The sequence below is a fragment of the Echinops telfairi genome, unplaced genomic scaffold, assembly GCF_000313985.2.
Source record: "Echinops telfairi isolate 266 unplaced genomic scaffold, ASM31398v2 ScPeMD7_23;HRSCAF=83, whole genome shotgun sequence".
Lineage (NCBI taxonomy): Eukaryota > Metazoa > Chordata > Mammalia > Afrosoricida > Tenrecidae > Echinops > Echinops telfairi.
The window spans coordinates 64,421,178-64,436,579 of NW_022103920.1; the positions used below are offsets into that span (position 1 = coordinate 64,421,178).

Genomic DNA, 15,402 nt, shown 5'->3' on the forward strand with positions numbered 1-15,402 from the left:
AGAATTGTACCCTTGCTTTTATAATCAGTTTGCAAATATTTTTTCTTCCTCGACATCGGCTCTTTCCCCTCCTTATCTTACCCCCCCAAAAAATAAACCCCACACAACTTTGTTGTACTCACTATCCTTAGAGGTTCCTCAAGCCTGGGTTTCATTTACCGAGAAATAGGAAAACTTATAACACAACTTCAGAAGGGTAACCCCCCATGACCTCGTACCTGTGTGATACACCTCAATATGGACAAACAAAAACCAAGTAAAACAGAGTGACTATGCCAGGTTGCCCAGAATAATACATATCTTAATACAACATATCGGGCATTGGTGTAGCAAGACCTTATTTGTCTGCCTAACAACAGTTCACCACATTTGCCACAGCTGTCTTCTGCTTCCTCCAGACGCCATGTATTTTCTGATGTAAGTCCTTCTTTGTTTTTAACCTTTGTCATCCAGTCAGCAATTATCAATGTGTTGCATGCTTGATTGCATGCTTGAGCAATTTCAGACAGCATAAATTGATAAAAATCTTCCAAGTCTTTATTTTGAGCATTAGTGATTGGTATATACATTAGATTAATAATTGTATTAACCTCTTTCTTTTGTAGGCATGTGGAAATTATCCTATCACTGACAATGTGTTTCAGGATAGATCCACCTCTCATCTCTCAGTATGTTGTACTATTCTGACTTATGTGGTGTTGTGATGCTGGAAGCTATGCCACCCGCATTTCGAACTCCAGCAGGGTCCCCCATAGCGGGCAGGTTGCAATGGAACATTCAGGCTAAGATAGACTAGGAAGGAGGCCTTGGCAGTCTTCTGAATAAACTTCTCAGGGAAAAGTTAATGAATTGTAGAGTGCCGTCTGATGTAGTGCTAGAAGATGAGCCCTCAGTTTGGAAGGCACTTAAAGTACAACTAGGGAAGAGCTGCCTCCTCAAAGAGTCGACCTTCATGACGTGGATAGAGCAAAGCTATTTGGGACCTTCGTTTGCTAATATGGCGTGACCTGAAATGAGAAGAAATAGCTGCAAGCATCCATTAATAATCAGAAGGTAGAATGTGCAAAGTAGGAAACTAGGAAAACTGGAAGTTGTGAAACATGAAAGAGAACACTTAAAGATCAGTATTGTAGGCATTATTACCATATATACTTGTGTATAAGTCAAGTTTTCCAGCACATTTTTAATGCAGTTTTTGTGGTAAATTAGGTGCCTTGACTGATACTCAGGTTGGCTTATACTCGAGTATATACAATAAGTTGAAATGAACTGGCATTGGTGTTTTGAATTCAACAATCAGCTGGGAATGATAAATTGTAGAGGAATGGCATTGTATTCATTGTAATAATGAACTATTAACGATCTGATTTGCCATATTTGCTATAAAAACCTGTTATATTACTTCCTACTTTTAAGGGAGGAATTACACAAGGATCTTGCACCTCTTGTACTATAAATGCTCTTATTTTAAAGAGGCCATGTGGGTATTCTGCTAGTTTCTGAGACCTTTGTAAAGGTATTGTAGGTATTGTACCCTTAAGTGGCAAGACTTAAGGGTTAAGATCAATAGAGCATGGATTTGGGGATGTGTTCCTTATATACCATGCTAAGGAGCTTGGTTTTCATAGTGTTGCTGGAGAGGATTATTATATGGGGAGCAAGATAATACATTTGTTATTTGTTAGGCTATGCTTCCTTTGCTTATAAGATATTTACCACCAGGGATAGCTTCACATCATTATTTGTCACTTTAATAATAAATATTGTCATCTTGGAAAGCATTACATAATCTGTAATGAACTAATTTTCTGGAATACGCTCTATCAGATTTGTTTCTTATAGACATATGATAAATTCATCTTGAAATGTCATGGATCAGCACAACCAGCTGCCAGAAGCATTGCCTTGATTTCATCCTCCTACACCCTATCCCCACCACGCAGTAAAGGTCCATAATATCTTCTGAGGCTATTGAGTTTTCTCATTTTCTACTGTCGTCACTACATTACTGCATCACCAACGCCAGCATAGGTACTGCAACCTCTAAATATCATTCCAACATATTGAATGCCCCCAGCAGCCATGTTTGTCCTCAATCCTCCCCATGCCTCTTGCCCCACCATATTGTATGGGCCAAATAGGGTCAACTGACTGAAACTAGCTAGCAATTGTGTTCTTCCAAGAGCTGGCTGTAAAGCCTGAAATAACCATGTAGACCAAAGTACACAATGGTGCATGAAGTGCTGGCTTGTCTGTAGAAAAGGGGGCTGCAAAGGGCCAGAGGAGTATTTGGATTCTGAAAGCTTTCTCATTCATGGGCCCAGTTCCCTGGGGCTAATCAAGCTAACTCAGAATGGTCCCTTTTGACTTAAAAGTTTAAGCTGGTTTAAAGTGTCCATATTACTTGTGCCCAAAAGACCCTGATTGGAGTATTTCACCCATATTTTTTGTTCTGAATTTAGACTACTCAGCGTACCACCCCTGTGAAGGCCTTGGGAGCTCCTTTGTTTTCTTCCAGGAACCTGTATTGCCTGATGCTTCATGACCATCAATTTGTAGTTCCGAACCTCCTAACTTTCTAAGTGTTTCAGATGTTCTGTTACGTGTAGGAAACAGAAGGATTTCTCCCAAGTTGTATCCCCCAAATATATGCCAAACTTAGCTGCTTGAAAATGACTATGCACTTGGAGGTCATCAGGAGTAGATCAAGGGTCATTCTCCCTAAGAGCTATCAGCTATCTAGACCAAGCAGACACCACTGTTTATCCCATAACAAATAGGGCCCACTCCCTTCTGATAAGGATAGTAGTTGTCTGTTTCCTTGTAGGAGAAGCCAGGGAGGTCAAACCCACCCTAGGATGACCAAGGTTAGGCTGCCATGAGTCTTGGGTCCTCCCATCTTGTCACATGCATACCCCTGGACCTTCCCATTCCTATGGGCACACCCCTAGCTCATCCCTTTCGTGTCACGCTTATGCCTATCATACATCCCCTTCCAACGATGTATATGTCTATTGTACTGTCCTTTCCTGTGACGTTACCTGTAATGATGCCCCCCTAACAAGATATAACCTTTGGTTAGCAATAAAGTAGGGGCTCTCTCCTGCTCTTGTGGCCGGGCTCCTCCTTCGAGGACCACCAAGTGGGGCTGAGGTGAGCATACTACCATGAATTGTGTCTGACTCCATTAATTCAATCTCTCCTCTACCTCTCTTGCTCTCTATGACTACTTTACTATAATCTTTACTTATTATCGCTGTACAGTTGTGCCTACCGGACCTATGATGATTTGTGGAGGACCCTCTCCTCACCCCACAATTATGGAGAAAAATATTAAATTCTCAATTTCCTAAAAGCATCTCTATAGTTGTGTTAAGGAAATACATTTTATTACATCATATAACTTCCATGCTTAATAACTGTTAAGTATATGCATGATGTCATTTTCCATTTAAGTGACAAGTGAAAAGGTTTGGCGTGTTAAATTAGAGTACAGGCTCTCTTAAAAATGAAATTGCTGCCGCTACTTTGTATTCATATGGAGATATTCTGAGGGCATCTTGGAGCCACTCCAGACCAGTGGAAGTAGAATGAAAGTAGGAGTTCGAGGGATTGTTAGGGATGCAGGTTTTCCCATGATGATAGGCTTTAAAATGTTATGGCATTGGTCGTCTTGTTATAAGGATGGAAAAGGATGTTTGGTCAGCCATTACCATTACTCATTACAGTAACACATCCGCTTAGACTGGCGTATGATCCACCCTGACACGTTCATTTGTTCACTCATCGGCTTGTGCCTGCTGTGTTCCAGGCACTAGGTTGGCTTATGTAAATTTAAAGCAGATCAAAATTTGGTCTTTGAGTTTCATTTTTCATCAGTCTATTGGTGAGACAAATAAGTAAAAACTAACCAACCGTAAGACAAAATGAGCCCTGGTGGTGTTGTTGAGTAAGCATTAGACTACTAACTACAAGGTCGGTAGTTCAAACCCACTGGTCTCTCTGTGTAAGACAGTTGAGGCTGTCTGCTCTCATAAAATAGAGGGATTAGCTATTCTCTAAAAACTAGGACATTTTTATATAGTTGGAATTCTAGTTTGTCTTTTAAAAAAAAAATCAGATTTAGTGATACTGGGCCCACATTCTTGCTTGGAGCTCCATAGAGGTACCACCTCTTTAGAAGAGGCCTCTACTTTTCCACCCACTCCTTTTATTTGGCCTATTTCACTCATACATATACTTCATCTGCCTGACCTTGAATCTATCACCCTTAGATTAAAGAAGGCAATTCCTACAGTTTTGAAATGTGAAATAATGTAACAGGGTTAATGTTTTATCCTGATATGGAAGCCGAGTATCAAGTGTTTGTGCAATTTAGAAGAAAATGTATTATTACAACTCATCTGCAGCGTATATAGTCAGATTAAGCCGCTGGCAGATTCCCTTTAGTCACAGACAAGGGTCTCCAACAGCTTTACTGAATTTGTTCTAGGCACAAGTATTTTTTGCTTGTTCCATGACAAAAATCTATTCCCTGGCCTTTTAAATATTCATGGTGGCATTTTCTTTCTTACTCATTATTTGTATTTCTATCTCTGTGTTATTATTTTATCACTTAAAACAATTGATATTGCCCCTGACCTCAAAATCATTTTATTCCATGGAAAGTACCCCTGTTTTCTGAAGGTACCTTAATGACACTAAGAGAAGTGTGTTACTGTAATAATCCACTGATAACAGAGACATGTTTAACTATATTTTATATGGAGTAAACCTGTGCATTGAATAAAATGGGGGTGGGGGGGAAAGTGGCACTAATCAAATTGCAAAAAAAAAAAGTATTATTGCACATGAATCCCCTCATATGCATATGAAAGCTGGACATTGAATAAGAACTCTGAAGAATTGATGTGTGTGAATTGTGCTGAATTGATGCATGTGAATTGTGCTGCTGAAGAAGATCTTTGAAAGTATCTTGGACTGCTAAAGGGACAAACATCTGTCTTCAAAGAAGTATGGCCAGATTGCTTCTTAGGGGCAGGGGTCGCAAGACTTGTCTTACATATTGTGGGCATGTTGTCAGGAGAAACCAGTCCCTGGAGGACAGCATGCTTGGTTAAATAGAGGTAAAGAAGCAAGGCCCCAACAAAATGGTTCGACATAGTAGCTGCGACAATGGACTTGAGCATAAAACAACTGTGAGGGTGGTGTAGGACCAAGCAGTGTTTCGTTGTGTTGTGCATAGGGTCAGAATCAACTCGATGGCACCTAACAACACCACACATCAATTTGGAGATAATTAAGAGATTGGCTTTTCATAATCTAATTTGAGATCTCAGCATTGTAATCTCCACTTCCGAAGTTAAAAATTTTCTTTTTGTCGGTCATGAGTTCAGCTACCACTTTTATGTTAAGAAATCCCAAATCTCATTTTATTCTTTTCACTGCATATTTTTCCATCTGCATTTCCATATTTCCTTTTGGGCCAATAGTTGGTTCCCTAGTTCGTCTGTTTGACATGGGAGGCATCAGTTCTCTCTGACACAAACTTTCCTTTTCTTCTGTGTTCTTATTTGTGATGTCACTTCCTCATCCCATTCCAGGCTCGGACACTGAGTCATCACTAGGACCCAATGCATGTTGTTTCTGTATAGCCTTTCTTTCCAGTTCCAGCTTCTTGCACCTTAACCCAAACCTTTATCGCTGTAATTTTCCTTTCTTTCCTGGATCCCATGTTCTCTTCAATCAGTGTCCCGAGTATACTGTTTTAAATGTAATCTTCTTAAACATCACTTTGCTCAAAATCCTTGACTACCCACTACTATTCGACAATTCCTAGTGTACCACTCTGAAGAGTCTTAACATTTTCCTGAGACTTCGCCTCCCTGAATAATTTGTCTCTACCTTTTCTCTGCAGTCTTATTTTCTGTAGCCAATCTACATGGCTCTAATGAAGTTAATCCCTAGGTTGTACTCTTTGTTTGTATTGATCTTTCTTATGGCCTCCCTAGCTGGCTTCTTTCTCATCTTTGTTTCGATTTGTACGCTGCTCATTTGATGATGTTGCTCTCAAGCCTACCCCGGATCTTTTAATTCTCATAGACTTTTCTGGAATGTTATATACTGCCTAATGCTGTTTTATGTAGTGTATGTAATCTTATTTCTCAAGAGTAATGCTACCGAATTCATGGGCCATCATCTTCTAATTTGGGGGTATCCCTCAGAAGAATTTGGTAAACTTGTTATCCAAATTTATATTCTTTTTCCAAAATCAAACAATTCACAATTACACGTACAGAAAAAAGTGAGACATTGTTCAGAATGTAATCTTTTGTCAGTGCGTGTGTGAAATGTACATATTTATTAGATTTGCCAGAAATAGGAAGGAAATCGTATGTGTGGGAATATACATAAATACACACACATATCATTCTCACTGTAGTGAATGACTGCTGCTTATAACTTTATGAATTTTAACCAGCTCGGTGTATTTACATTCACTAGTAGTCTGCTGAAATTGAACGGAAATGATCAAATTGAGAAAACTAGGTTGCCTTAATCCTTTATGCTATGAATAATCTTTAAAAGCTAAGTCCTGGAATAATAGAAAAAATTGAAATGTATTACTCCCTGACCCTTTCAGAACAATAAAATCTACCCAGTCAGGCTAGCTCTTTGATAGGCAGTCTGTGTAGAGAACGAAAAATGAATGCCCCGTCCTTTAATTTTTCAGTTTCATATGAATACATAGAGAAAAGAAATTTTTAAAAATTTTGTGCAGACTATGTTACATACAATAGTGCAAGAGATTTGAAACAATGTTCTGAATAATTGTGAACTAAAACTCTTCTCTGTTATCTAGATTATCATACTTATAATGAGTATTAATAGCTTCATTGGGGAATAATTGATATATACATATATATTGCACATATTGAAAGCATAAAATTGGATGAGGTTTTCGTGTTTATATCCATACAACTGTTACCAGAATCAAGATAATGAACATATCACCCCCAAAGTGTCCTTGTGCTCCTTTGTAATTAATTACTTCTCCTCTCTTTCAACTTCCTCCCTCCCCTGTAGCAACTTCTGGTCTGCTTCATGCAGACGTTAGTTTGCAAGTTCTAAAAGTTTACATATGTAAATGGAACCTTACAGTATAAGCTGCTTTCATTCAGCTAGCATTTTTTGAGATTCATCCATATTGTAGCCTATAACCATTCCTTGTAATTGCTGAGAGGTAATATGGACATGCCAAGGTTTGTTTATTCAGTTTCCTGTTGTTGGGCATTTGAGTTGCTTTCAGCTTTTAACTCTTACAAATAAGTCTAACTTTTGTATACAATGCTTGGACATATGTTTTTATTTTAAATGGATACATATCTAAAAACAGAGGAGTTGGGTCATATGTAAGTCATTTACATTTTATGAAACTGTCAACCTGTTGTCCAAAGTATTTGTACTGTTTTACACTCCTGCCAGCAGTATACAATGTAGTTGCTGCACATCTTTACTAATACTTGATATGGGTAGCCTTTTTAATGTAACTGTGATTGAGGTTTTTATTTATGTTTCCCTTTTGACTAAGGTTTTTGAGTCCAGGTTGCGCTGTGGGGTAAAGTGTTGCATTGCTAACACAGGTTGGTTTTTTAAACCCATCAGCTGCTCTGTGGGAGAAAGATGGGTCTATATGCTTCCATATAGATTTACAATCTTGGGAACCTTATAGGGTCACCATAAGTTGAAATCGACTTGATAATATTGGGTTTGGTTTTGGGTATTGACCAATGGAGGAGACCTGGTGGTGTAGTGGGTTGGTTACACTTCGGGCTGCTAACTGCAGTTCAACAGTTCAAACCTACCAGCTCTGCTCCTCAGGCAAAAGACCAGGCTTTCCAATCCCTTAAAGATTTACAGCTTCAGCAACCCCCAGGAATGGTTCTATGCCTGTAGTGAACTATGAGTTGGAATTAACTACATCAGCGGTTCTCGCAACCTGTGGGTCGTGACCCCTTTGAGGGTCAAGCGACCCTTTCACAGGGGCCACCAGATTCATAACAGTAGCAAAATTACAGTTATGAAGTGGCAGTGAAAATAATTTTATGGTTGGGGGTCACCACAGCATGAGGAACTGTATTAAAGGGTCGCGGCATGAGGAAGGTTGAGAACCACAAACCACTGAACTAGATGACAGTGGGTGGGTAATTGACTACTGCTGTTGAACATCTAGTCAACATGGATGTGGTTGTTTCCCATCCATCTTCTTTGGTGAAATGCCTGTCCAGATCTGTTACTAGCTTGACTTGGAAGAGAAATAATTCTTTAATAATTTTGAAGCTACTGTTATATTTTACTTTGTCTTCACAAGCTGCCCTTTGAAACTTTCACTTCAGCTCTTTGATTTCATCATTTCTAACTACTGTTCTTTCCTCTTTGTTTCCAACTTCTGCATTTCAATCACCAGTCATTATTAGTGCATCTTGTTTGCATGTTTGGTCAATTTGAGACTGAAGACATTGGTAAAATTCTTCACCACCATCTTTAGTGGTTGATGCCCAAGTTTGCATAGTAGTTGTATTGACTCGATTTTCTTGTATTCAGATAGATATTATCCTATCACAGAAGCACAGTACTTCAACAAAAGTCTTCAAATGTCCCTTTTGACAATGAGTGCAATGTCATTCCTCTTGAATCTGTTTTTCCCAGCATAAACCATATGACTACCTGGTTTAAAATGACCAATCGAAGTCCATTTCAGTTCACTAATGCCTAGGATATGTGTCTTTATGCATTTCATATTTCCAACTTTCCTAGATTTTTACTTTATATATTCCTAGTTTCAATTACTAATAATCATTTAAGTATCGCACCACTTGTCTGTCACTTTGTCTTACCATGGTGGCTTGTGTGATGCTGGGAGCTATGTACTAGTATTTTCAAATACCAGCAAGGTCACCCAAAGTGAACAGGTTTCAGCGGAGCTTCTATCCTCAGAGCAGACTATGAAGAAGGAATAGGCTGTCTACTTCAGAGGCATTCGCCACTGAAAACTCTTTCGGTTAGCATAAAAAATTGTTTGTAGGAGGCCACAATGCTCAAGGCAGACTTTACTACTAAAACCCAACTATTTTTTGTTTTTAAAAAGCATTCCATGGCTATTTTTGTTTAAATTTAAAGATTATCTCAGGGCAGTGGTTTTTGGGGTCCATATAACCTTTATACCTGGGGTCCGTGACAATTGGAATTCTGTTCTGGGGTCCATGACAATAGGAATTTTCACTGGGGAAGAAGTCTTTATTGCAATCCCACCGGCTGCACCATCCGTTATGCACTTTCTTCCTTGGCAATTTGGTCTTTCTTGAGTGGTCCCCTGAGAGCTTTCTTCTCTTCCACAGTCTGGAAGTGGCTGTGGCCAAACTTGGAGGTGGTGTCCATGAACTTGAGGTCAATCTTCTCCAGGATGCAGCGCTTTGTCTGCACCAGGAAGGACTTGCACAGAGTGAGCGCTTGCTTCTTGGTCCCCACCATGCAGCCCTTCCGCATAACAAAGTCATTGGTCACTTCACCATAGTGGACAAAGCTGCCCAGGGGGGTGATGCGCCCGTCGGAGATCGTGGTGGGTGAGGCGTTGTTCTTGATCAGTTTGCTGCCCTTGATGAGGTAGCCTGGCCGATCTTGTACATCTTGTTGATCTCCGTGCTGGGGTGGTAGCCCTTCTGCCGAGCAGGGGCTACCAAAAAGGCCACAGGGGCAGGATGCCAGGACCACCTTGCGCAGCGCTGGGTGGGTCTTTCGGTGCAGCTTCTTGGTGTGCCAGTGGCTGGTGACCCCTTTGTAGCCTTTGCCCTTAGTCACCCCAATGAGGTCCATCATCTCGTCCTGCCCGAACACCTGGTTCCCCAGCACCTGCTGCTCCAGCTTCTCGCGGGCCCATACCAGCTTCTCAGCCACAGAGCTCCCGTTCACCTGGATCTCCATCAGGTGCGCCTTCTTCTGGTGCTGGGGGAGCAGGCGCATCCGGGTGTGAGCGATGACGCAGATGAGTGGGCAGGACCTCTTCATTCTGCTGAAGCCCTTCCCCAGCTACTTCTTGCCCTCGTCATCCTGCCACTTGTTGCAGTGCTTGGTGAAAGCCTGCTTCTTCCACTTGAGCCAGTGCTTGTAGAGCCGCCGCTTGCACTCATCGCAAAGAAGGTCCGGAGGCCGCGAGGCGTTTCCACGGAGCCCACGATGCCCACCGCTGTCATGGGAGAGGTCTCCTCGATGGTCAGCGCCTCCACCACTTCCTTCTTGGACCCTGGACTGTGACCTTGTGCACAATGTGGGTCCTGCAGGCCTTGTAGCTGAGGAAGGCCGTAAGGTGGACCGGCTTGGAGGCGTCATCCTTGGGGAAGCTCTTCACCTTCCCGCGGGGCTGACTGCTGCGCTTCCGAGGCAGGAAGCCCAGAGACCGGTACTGGGGGCCGAGAACTACCTGTGCGACGTCACGTCTTGGTCCCCGCTGATTTTCTCTCTTTTGATTAAAATTATTATGTATCAACTTTGATCAAAATGTTGACTGATAATTACTACCTAGTTCTTCTGGGCAAAGACAAAAGTTAATTATGTAGCTTCGAGGTGTTCTCGGACATTGAATAAGGGAACTCGGGTGGAGGAGTGGTTATGTGTTAGGCTGCTAACCACAAGATCAGCAGTTCGAAATTACTTGCCACTTTATGGGTGAAAGGTGAGATTTTCTACTCCTATGAAGGGTGAAACCCATCTCAGAAACCCACAGGGGCAGCTCTCCTTTGTCCTGCAGAGCCAGAACCAACTTGATGGCAATGAGTTTGTTTTTGCTTTGAGGTCAAGACAGTGAATAAGGAAGCCAGAAGAAGAATCAATGCCTTTGCATTATGGTGCTGATGAAGAATATCGAAAGTACCATGGACTGCCAAGAGAACAAACAAGAACTTGGAAGAAGTATGGTCACAAAGCTTTTTAGAGACAAGGATGACAAGACTGTATGTCACTTTGGATATGTTTGGATCATTGTGAAGAGAGAGCAGGCCTTGGAGAAGGACACAAGGCTTGATAGAGCAGCAGTGAAGAAGACGGATTGATACAGTAGCTGCCACCATGGGTCCCACCAGATGACTAACTGTGAGGATGCACAGGACCGGCAGTGTTTCACTCTGCTGTGCATAGGATCGCTGAGGGGGAACCGAGTCAGCAGCTCCCAGCAGCAGCAACAGCCGAGACGTGGAGGAAAGAGGTTAGGGGAGCTTGGGTCGACATTTTGCATCTGCTGTAAACTTTCCGTATTCCTCATTTTCAGTGTGGCGTCTCTGCCCATTGGTGTACGTGGTTGCCTAAGTCTGGCATCTCCAGCAAGTAAACATCTAGATTCCTCCTAGGTGGGGGAGGAGCGTGACTGATGGTATGAAATGGGGAAGCAGATTCAGGATCTTATTACTGCTTCTATTTATGGTACATATTTCAGAACTGCACTTTAGGGGGGTTTCAAGGCTGCAACCTTTTTGAGGCAAGTTTCCAAGCATTCATTGAGTGGGTTTGAACTTCTAACTTCTTGGTTAGTAGTCTAACACTTCAAACCATGTCTATCTGCCAGCCCTATCATTATGTTTGACTTTTTTTTTTTTTTACTAAAAAGAGTAACATCGTTACCGTTTCATCTGGATTTGATATTATGTGGTATTTTTGTTTCAGACATAAACAGCAGCAGCAATAGCAAGAACAGCCATGTTTCACTTCTTCAGAAAGCCTCCAGAGCCTAAAAAGCCCCCTGTACCAGAGAAAGAGGCAGATGGATTTGTCCTTTTAGGTGAGTTTTTAAGAAACAGTATCATAATTACATGAATTGATTTTCCCTTTCAAAATGACTTGACAGTTAGATGACTAATTTTTAAGTTTTTTTTTATTTATTTCAAAATTGCTTTATAAGAGTAAGTCAAAAAGTCTTGCTACTAGCAGTTCCAGTTTATACATTCATGTATTTATTCCAAATGATATGTTGAAACATGGCTGTGAACAGTGGGTGGCTGCAGATGAATTCTCTCAGTTATACACTTGGCTTAGGCTTTTAGGGTACCTGGCAAAAGGAAGTCCAGTCGAAACAGTTCTGAGGGGGATCTGTTTGGCCAGTTAAATTGCAAGCTGAGAAGTCAGTCCAGCAGGTTATGACTACACTGATTGGAGATTCCAAAGGGATAATCTTGGTCTGTGTTCTTGGAGGGCTCACGATGATCATAGGCGCTTCTCAGGAGGAAGTTTTCAGGAAGTTGGAAACTGCACTGGTGAGCATAAAAAAGACCAGGAAAGTTGCTCTGTGGAATTTCCCCCATCATTACAATGCTTGTTCATCAAGGGTAGCGAGGGGGGTCCTAAGAGAGTTTTGTTGGGAAACCTAATTCCATTCATCTTATAGCCTTGGTCTTGCCCCTTCAGCCATCTTATTTCCACAACTCAACATACAGACAACATAAGATTTTGAGGATGCCCAAGCTGCCGATTTGACATTCTGTAAATTGAAGAGTGCAGAATTCTTTGGGGAAGTAAAGAGAGGGGAACAGTACTTTCAGCAGGGAACAGTACAACAGTATATAGGCCAAATGGAAGCTATGTTGAGAAATACTAGCTTTGCCTTTAGATATTTTGTTTAATCAAGTTTTCTATGACTTTGTGGCAATACTATTTTTAGCTTACCTTCTAATTATGAATGTATGTCTTGAGTTCGTCAGCCACCAATATATTTGTTTGTAAGTTTCCAGAGCCCTAAGCCCCACAGAGGAGGAGTCATGGTGGTGTAGTGGGTTACTTGCTAGGCTTCTAACTGCAAGGTCTGCAGTTTGAAACCACCCAGCTGCTCCATGGGAGAAAGATGAGCCTTTCTACCCTGGTAAAGAGACACAGGCTTGGAACCTCCAGGGGCAGTTTAAACCCTCCCCTGAAGGGTTCCTGTGAGTCATAATTGACTTGATGGAGTGAGTTTATGTATGTAATTAGAAAAAGAAAAATCTATAAAATGATTGTTGTTTAGATAGGCCCTCATCGCTTGCTTGTGTACACTAAATTAATTTGTAGAATCACCCTTTTTTTCTAACCAATAAATTAAGGATTTTTTAAACTGTGAAAAAACAAAAATCTTAGTTTCTAGAGATCAAATTCAGCTTTAGAAACAACTCAATTTTTGCTTTTTAAATTACCATCTGAAATTTAGTTAGCCATCTAGTACATTTTTTTGCTTACTTAAGTATAAGTGCACTTTAATATCTAAATGTGTTAAATAATGTTGCCTAAATGTTAATTAGATTATTTTCCATCATGCAATTGCCTTTTAATTGTAAACAAAATTTAGTGCCTAAAAATATTTTTCTACTAAATAGAATTTTCTTCCCCAAAGTTCTTCCACGTCACTGTATCTTTTCCCTCAAGAAGAGCTCTTTGTGTAGCTGACCCCCGTTCTCTCTGGTGGGCTGAGAGAAGCCTAAACCTGTTCCCAGTGGCACATACCCCTTCCCAGTCCCAGTGGACCTCCCCTTGGGTAATCCCTTCTCCTCCCCTGGTAGGATTTGAAGTTCCTCTTAGGGTGTTTGCTTTCTGGAATGTTTCTCAGGTTTCTGCCTTTCCAAACAATTGTTTCTTACCTCTGACTTCCTTTATTTTGGCCCAGACAGGTGTCCTCATGCCTCAGCAAATCCTCTGTATGCCCTGGGAAGAAGGTAATAGCTTCATTGGGATTTAAGGGTGACCCTGAATTTTGTCACGCGTTCTCATCTCTCAGAACCAGGGCTCACCCAAAGCCTCCGACTCTCATACATTTTAGAAGTTTCTTTAACCCATCTTTTTCAGATGTGGTCTCTTAATTCCACTGGGAGTTTTACCTCTGACCTTCCATTTCTCTGGGAGACTAGAATGGAGTTTTTGTCATGACTAACCTTTACCATAGCAAATCCCCCATCTTTTCTATGGCCTAATTCTGGCAGTCCTCTGTTTGTTTCTTTTAGGAATTTGCCTCCCAAGGCATGGGACAGGAGCATCGTTAGGGTGGTCAGAATTTTCTCTCTGAGTAGGGCTTGTTTGGTTTGGGGCATAAAGTTGAGGGGCCATGGACACAGCTGCCTCTCTGATCGTTGTTCATGTGTCAGGGTTTTGTGCTTGTTTTCCAAGTCAGAACTAGCTCTGCCAACCCCAAATTTTGGTCTTTGAAGGTCACCAGTGTTGCTTCTCTCTCATTTCCTGAGTTAACTTCACTAACAGAAATGCTTCACGAGGCTTCTGGTCTCCTGTGAAGTTTGTTTCTCTCGGATTTTCACTACAAATTCTTCTCTCAGAAATTTGTTGCAATGAAGCCTGGGTTTGCAAACTCTTTTCTATATGCTTTATTTTAAAATATCTCTGTCGTCTTGGCACCTTTCTGTTGTTCTGTGATCAGAAGTGGGCATCCTACTTGTTGTCACATAGTCACTTGAATTTTGTGAGTTTTGTGTGTGCACTGGCATTTTGAAAGTACACGGAATTGCTCATGCTTGCACCTCGGAATGTCTTGTATATTTTCTTCACCTCTCTCCTTGTGTGGGCTGATACAATGCAGCATTTCAGAGTGTTTTAACTCTGATGCTGCTCCTTCTGAGATCTCTCATTTTTGGTAGCATGAATCCTTGAGAAGAGGTCCCAGTGCCTGTCTCACAGGTAGTACAGAGGGCCCAGTTTCTAGAGCATTCTGACTCAGCGGTAAAGCTTATCTGCTGTGTGCCTCCTCCAGGAAAGACTAGTTTAAACGTGCTGTTTCATCTAGCCTCGGAGGACGCACACACTTCTAAACTTGCTACTTCCTGAGGGAATTTCCAAGACTTAATTGTTCTTGTATGCGCTCAGGCAACAGCTGCCCCATCTAATGTGTCTAGGCTCTACCAGTGGATTTTCCCGAAGGCTGACATGCTAGATTTTGAAGTTTTCCCAGGATCATTCTGAACTGAGCGGGGTCAGTACTGTCTCTTGCACCATATGTCTAGCATTTGGCCAGTCATGGTGAGGAATCCCCTCCATCGTATTCAAGGATGGTGATTTAATATGAAGTGCAGCTGGTGCTACGCCCTCTTCAAAGGATCCAAGACAGGCCCCCACAAATGTCAGCTACGGCAGCCCTGCCTCTTTGCTTCCGCCATCTGCTGATGCTTGTTTCTGTTTAGCCTCATTTTCTCCAGGTGCAAATCTCCGCCCTTTCACTGTTGTTTTTTTTTCATGAAAAATCTATGCACACCTTGTGCTTACTGATGGGGCTGCAGCATTGATGTAATCAGTCAGTATGGTCTCCTGGCTCTCATTTCCGCTTTGTTTTTTTTTGTCACACCTGTCTCTCATCTTTCTCAGAAATACTTTGAGGCACCACCCATCAAG

The 15,402-nt window shown here is 41.5% G+C and overlaps 1 pseudogene; it reads right to left on the minus strand.

Moving 5' to 3' along the window:
* Nucleotides 1-9,327: 9,327 nt before the first annotated feature.
* On the minus strand, nucleotides 9,328-12,253 carry LOC101659101 (annotated as a pseudogene).
* Nucleotides 12,254-15,402: the final 3,149 nt, after the last annotated feature.